General features: G+C 45.0%; 1 protein-coding gene across 1 annotated transcript in view; it reads right to left on the reverse strand.

The window, feature by feature from the left end:
* hemk1 (HemK methyltransferase family member 1) overlaps positions 1–6,034 on the reverse strand; it is a 140,078-nt gene that overhangs the window by 121,715 nt on the left and 12,329 nt on the right. The gene's annotated exons all lie outside the window — the stretch shown is intronic.

The following is a 6,034-nucleotide window of genomic DNA, read 5'->3' on the forward strand; positions in this document are numbered from 1 at the left end:
CAAAACAAAATCATTTATAAAGGTACAATAGAAACATACAATCAGGGATTCAGGAATTTCTAAACTGTGGAGTAGTCTCGAACACCTGACCTACGATGCGCACCTCAACGAGCCCACATGTACGGCACCTCAGTCTCAATAAAGCACAAGAAATCTCCTTAAAAAACACTGACGGCAGAGCCCCTAAAAGCCCCAAGCCCCCCACAAATCACATCCATTTAGCACAAGGGAACCCCTTCGTATTGCAACAGAGCCACCAAAAATATGTACCTGAGGCCTCACAAAGAACACGCGGCTCCTATGCTCCTATGCATGTTTGAGCCCCCCCGCCCCCCGAAATGCGCCCCAATGCCCCCACTAAGCGCAATTCAGCCCCCATGAAGTGTACCCCAACCCCCTGAAATTTAATGTATAGCTCCAGGGTATCCATGAAATGCAACTGTGCCACTAAGAAGCCCTTTCGAAGCAAACTGTCCCCGCAAACTGAGTGCACTGGACTCCCGAAATCACTTCCATGAAGCAGTCAAGCCCCGCCTCCTGCAACAGAGCCTTCCCAACGTACAGCATACACAGAGTCCCCACAAATGGCGCTTTCTCATTACTGATTCCAGAACGGCCTGACCCTGCTCTGCCCCTGCGTCGCTTGACCTGGTTTGGCCCCCGGTGCTTCTCAGTTACAACATGCTCCAATCAATAGGGGTGGAATCTACTGAACAGCACAAGCTTCCACTGTGACTGCAGTCTTACCAAGCAGAGTGGTGGCGTGTGCCGCTGTTTGGGGATAATGGACAAGGCCACCCGAGTCCACACACAGTACAGCATGCCCTTAAAACAAAAACTCCTCACAAAGGTGTGCTGGACCCTCTACAAATGCCACACGAACCTCGGCACCCAAAAAGGGGCACCTAAGTCCGCAAAAAAAGCCTTGATGAAACACTCCCGTGTTCCCATGAACTACACCTTAGCCCACCTTAACCACAACCAGACCCCTAAAAAGCCTGAGTTGTGTCCCAGAACCCCCCACAAAGCACACCTCAGCACCTAAAAAGCCAGAGGGAGCGCACCCGGGTATTCATCACAATTTTACTGTTGATGACATAAAATTGATTTTATTGCAAAAAATGTTGTCGAAGATGTGGGTCACAGACCAAAACCATTAAATTATAGTGCAACTTTGGTTAAAGTTGAAGATAGTCATTGCGTGTAAACGAGTTCGGGGTGTACCCGCCTACTGCCGGAAGACAGCTGGGATAAGATCTAGCGTGGCTGCGACCCTTCTGAGGACAGGCGGATCGGGTCATGTATGGAAAATCATTGCCAAATGGACATTTTTCGACGAGAAGGAACGCTTCATAGGGCACAAGGTTAATAATATACCACAAATCGATAAGATCAGTAAAGGTTGTTCAACATTCCTTGATCTCCCCCCGCTCCTATGTTTGATACCCTTGCGTAATCTTTTTATGGAGTTAGAGCGGCACTGTGCAGCAATGTGACTGGGGAAAACCCCTGCTCCAGTCTAAACCTCCTACCCCCACCTCACCCATTGGTGGTATACTGGTTTGGCTGCTGGGTCAGACTCACTCTCATGCTCCCATGCTCTTTGACATGGCACAACACATTGCCGAAAATGAGGAAAAGTCCCATCGACTTGACTGGAAGCTGGTTTTGTTTTCACTTAAAGCAACCTTTGATGTCAAAGTGAGAGAAAAAAAATAAAAGACACTCAAAGTCTGTGAGGTTCAGGAATTGATGAATGAGAACCTCCCTCGTGCATCCTGGTCAAATTTCTAGCGGGCAAGGCTGTCTCAAATCAGACAGCATCTGAAGGTCTCTGGGGTTTGTTAAAGTGACAAATAAAACATTGAGCTATGGTGACCACCAAAGAGATTGTTACATGGGAATTACAGCAGTTACATCATAACTGGACTTGTATCTGAAGATTTCATAACCACTTCCTACGCTTAACCCTCACGTCTACAAGGCGCTAATCTTTTAAACTTAGACCTACCCGTCATGAGGCCTAGCAAAGTACAGTGCACTGTGGACGAGCCTCTTCGTTGCGTATGCATGCGTACAGCGTGTACAATACTGTACATACGCTGCCTGAAAACGGGCACAGCCCCACTTTGATGTCAGAAGGCGCATCCAATGAGAGCGATGGTGACATTGATTTCTGATTGAAAAAAACAAACAAACTAATCAACATACAGTATGTTGCCAGTGTTCTGGGCCAGAGTGAAAAAAAAGCAAAGAGAAACTTGAAGAGGCCAAAGTGTACCTCCAAGCACTCTTTAAATAGGTCAAGCTCACGTATCAGCCTGATCTACCCAAGATCCCGCTGTGCCTTTCTAAACAGTTCCTCCTCATCAGTAAAAGTCAAAGTCAGGGCTTTTCGTGGTCATGGTTTAAAAAACAATCCATATTGTCTGTCACGTCCCCCCGCCTACTGCCCGGAGACAGCTGGGATAGGCTCCAGCACCCCCCGCGACCCTAGTGAGGATCAAGCGGTACGGAAGATGAATGAATGAATGAATGAACGTCCCGTGTTTGCCAGCAGGGGGCGGGCTTTTTCCCCACCGCCCACACACCTGTTCGGTGATTACTCTGCCTTTATTAGGACGCTCTGGCAGTCGACTCACTGCCGGAGAATTCCACGCCGTGCCATTATTCTCTGGCTCAGATTCCTACCTTGATTACTCGTTGTCTCCTAGCCTTGTGGCTGTTACTACGCGTCATTATTCTTCTCGTATGAAATTTATACACTTGTCTAATCAGGCCTTCCTCGCCATTTGTTTTCCGCGAGCGTTTTCGGTTGTTCCCTTTATTCCTTCCCTGGTCCTTATTTTGACCAGCGCTTTTTGTTATTTTTTCCCTGTCGGGTATTTTGTGTTCTTTATTAAAGACTCCCTTTGTTCTCTGACAAAATCCTTTTACGTGTCTGCTTTTTCGGGGATCCACCTCCTTATTTTGTTGTGCACAAAGCGATCTTGGCATCGCTTCGGGCACAACGTGACATTGTCGAGCTGAAGCCTACTCAAGGTTCTGCATTAACAGTGGCCTAAGGGCCACTACATGACTCTATCAGGACACCCAAATTCCTAGCACTGTGAATTTTACTCTTCTACTTGATAATCAATTAGCCTTTGATGGATGAGGCTCACAAAAAGTACCTGCCCTTTTCCAACACAGCTGCTATTGCCTCTGTCTGTGATGGATCGGTTAAACAAAGTTGTGTTTTGAATCAAGACATCTGGCCTTCAGGTTCTCTCCTTTAATTTTCTCCCCCCAAAAATGCCGTTTTGTGACAGATCGTAAATAGATCCACTCCAGACTTTTTTGGATTCCTATTTGGCCTAATGCTGAAAGCCTTAACCAAGTTTGGATAAAAAGCCTTTAGTTTTTGGCGTAATCCTGTTTACAGACAGACGTACAAACAAACGAAGGCCTCCTCCTCGCGAGGTTAGTTCTTACAATCTCAGAGAACATTTGCTCCTGACGAATAGTTCAAGTCGCAGGTTGGCAGCCACTTGCAGTTTTGATCTTTTTAGTGTTCTAACTATTTCGGTTTACTGATTGGTCTATCCTTCCCCTGAGGATGATGAACGTGCACCCTTTGATCTCTTTGCTGTCCGCTACAGTTCGCAGAAAGAAATGTGACTCCGTGACACCATAAATCACTTTGCAAAAACGTTGCAAGTCCCCTCATGGGAACCACACTTCCAAGAGGCTTAGGTTTCTGAGGGGCATGATTGGTGGTCTTTTTTTGTTTTTACAATCCTGGTGTCCAAAATAGAGTTCACAGAAGGTTTTAAAGTCTCGAGTCTCTTTCAGCGTCGTCGCGGCAGTCTATAATGTCACCAAGTGCTACTTCTTGGTTAAACACCATAAGCAAATGCAGCTGGTTGACATATTTGGCGAAAGCAGGGTGCACGCATACCGATACTTGAGTCAAATTTGAGAATTTTCACACCCTTCCGATTAGTCAATAAAGACCTGATCGTTGGACGTCTCCAAAAGCCTACGGAAAAGGGTCGCGACCAACAACCGTAAATGTTTATGGCTGAGCATACATAGCGACAGTTGGGCAGAATTTGAACGTTTACCTTCCCATCCAATATCATTCGCAAATTGCATAGCAATATTTTTATGTTCATTTGTTTTCTGCATTATGGTGCAATGTTTCGCACTTTACGCATGGCTCTACCAAAGGCGCATCACGTCTGCATTATCTCACTGTATGCGCAGTTAGCATATGCAAGAAAAAGCAGGACACAGATACATAACTACGTCCACGTCGATTTTAATTGCAGGCTGTGATATAATCCAATGCTTATTTTTAGTTTATTGACACTCTATGCTAATTGCAGTTGCCACCCGAGCACATCAATGTTAGCTTCTAGCCCATAGCAAAAAGTCGCAACCTCAGATTTCGACCACCAGAAATGATGTCATGTACAGGTACGTATTGAATACATTTTTTTTACATCCTATAAAAGAGTGAGAGAAAAAACGTCAGCATTACCGGCCCAGTGCGATCCTCCATGTTGCAACAATCGGATGTTTGTCAGGCTGTCTTCTGCATATCTTGTTGAGGGTGTTATGACCTCTGGCATCAGTGTGTGTGTGTGTGTGTGTGTGTGTGTGTGTGTTACCAAGACCCCTCCGAAATGAACATGAGCCCCTGTGCCTTACTGCAAAGCCAGCACATGCATATCCATTGTCATGGTTTATGTTAGTAAGCCTGTGCTGCTCTGTGTTTACGCGAACACGTACTCAATGCCTTCTCTGTGTATGCACGTTGTGTGGTATTTATGCGTATGCGTTTGTGTGTAAGGGCAACATGCTCGACTGCGGACTCCTCAGAGGTTAGCAAGTCAGCAGGAGAGGTTCTGCGTCACAAACACAATCAGCAGAGAGTCTTTACATCGGGACCAGAGTTCCACCATTATGTGGCCCAAGTGTCTCGGGACTGGAACACACTGTAGAGCTGCAGTAATGGTCCAATTGCATGCAAGACACACAAGAATCCCATGACTGCTGCATCAGTAATTCTTTGCTATGCAATGCCAAATGAGTTAAAGTTAGAAAATTGCACATGACAACAGGGCCCAAATTGAGACCCCAAGCAAAATTTTATTTGGAAACCCAGCAACATCGCAATAGTAACTATTACTACTATGACAACTCTGACACCCATCATTACTATTTGTACAACAGAAACATACATTGAAATATATAAACTGAGAAGCAAAGTTGAAGACAAGTGAGTGGAAAGAGACGTCTCGCTGTGTAAATACGGGTCAGATGATCGTTCAGATGTGGCGTCTCCTCATTGCCGCAATCATTGCCTCTTTCCATAATCAAATGGTGCAAATTTGGCTACCTCAAGGGAGTTCTTTTGCAAAATGCAAGCGCACCTCCCGACTCATTGCGCAGATCCCCACATCCACTGCACGTTTGCTCAAAATGAAACCGCCTACAGAGGATGCAGCACTATGCACCATGCATGCTCTGCGTTTAAGGAGGGGCGGTCCTGAATGACAATACATATATACGAGTGACCCAAGTTCTGAGTTGTTTGCCTATAATACAATATTTGGATGGCATTTTGGGGTTGTTACCTTACAGAAGCACTTCTGCAGAAAGTGAACAGTTCTTCGAAAGGGAGGCTTCAAGCTGACTATTGACACCATGTTATTGTGTGGTGTGAAACTCGACATAAAAACAAAAGCAAGAACTATGTAATTAAAAGAAGCATATGGCTTTGCCTTCATTAAGCATTTGGCTTAATGTTAAGAAATAATGACATCCCCCCCAAACTAGATGTTGAACAAATAGGATCGGTGTCACGGCATGAGAACGGATTTGGCATATATTTTTTATCCTCGGCACAGAATGACATACATTTGACTGAAATCTGACATAGTCCATTCCATATAAGTGTCACAAAAAATAAACGTAGTCATTAAAAAATGCTGAATTCTATATTTGTCATCTTTCACCAAATATGTAAAACAAAATATTTCTATCA

Source organism: Hippocampus zosterae, chromosome 9, assembly GCF_025434085.1.
Source record: "Hippocampus zosterae strain Florida chromosome 9, ASM2543408v3, whole genome shotgun sequence".
In the NCBI taxonomy this organism is placed as follows: domain Eukaryota; kingdom Metazoa; phylum Chordata; class Actinopteri; order Syngnathiformes; family Syngnathidae; genus Hippocampus; species Hippocampus zosterae.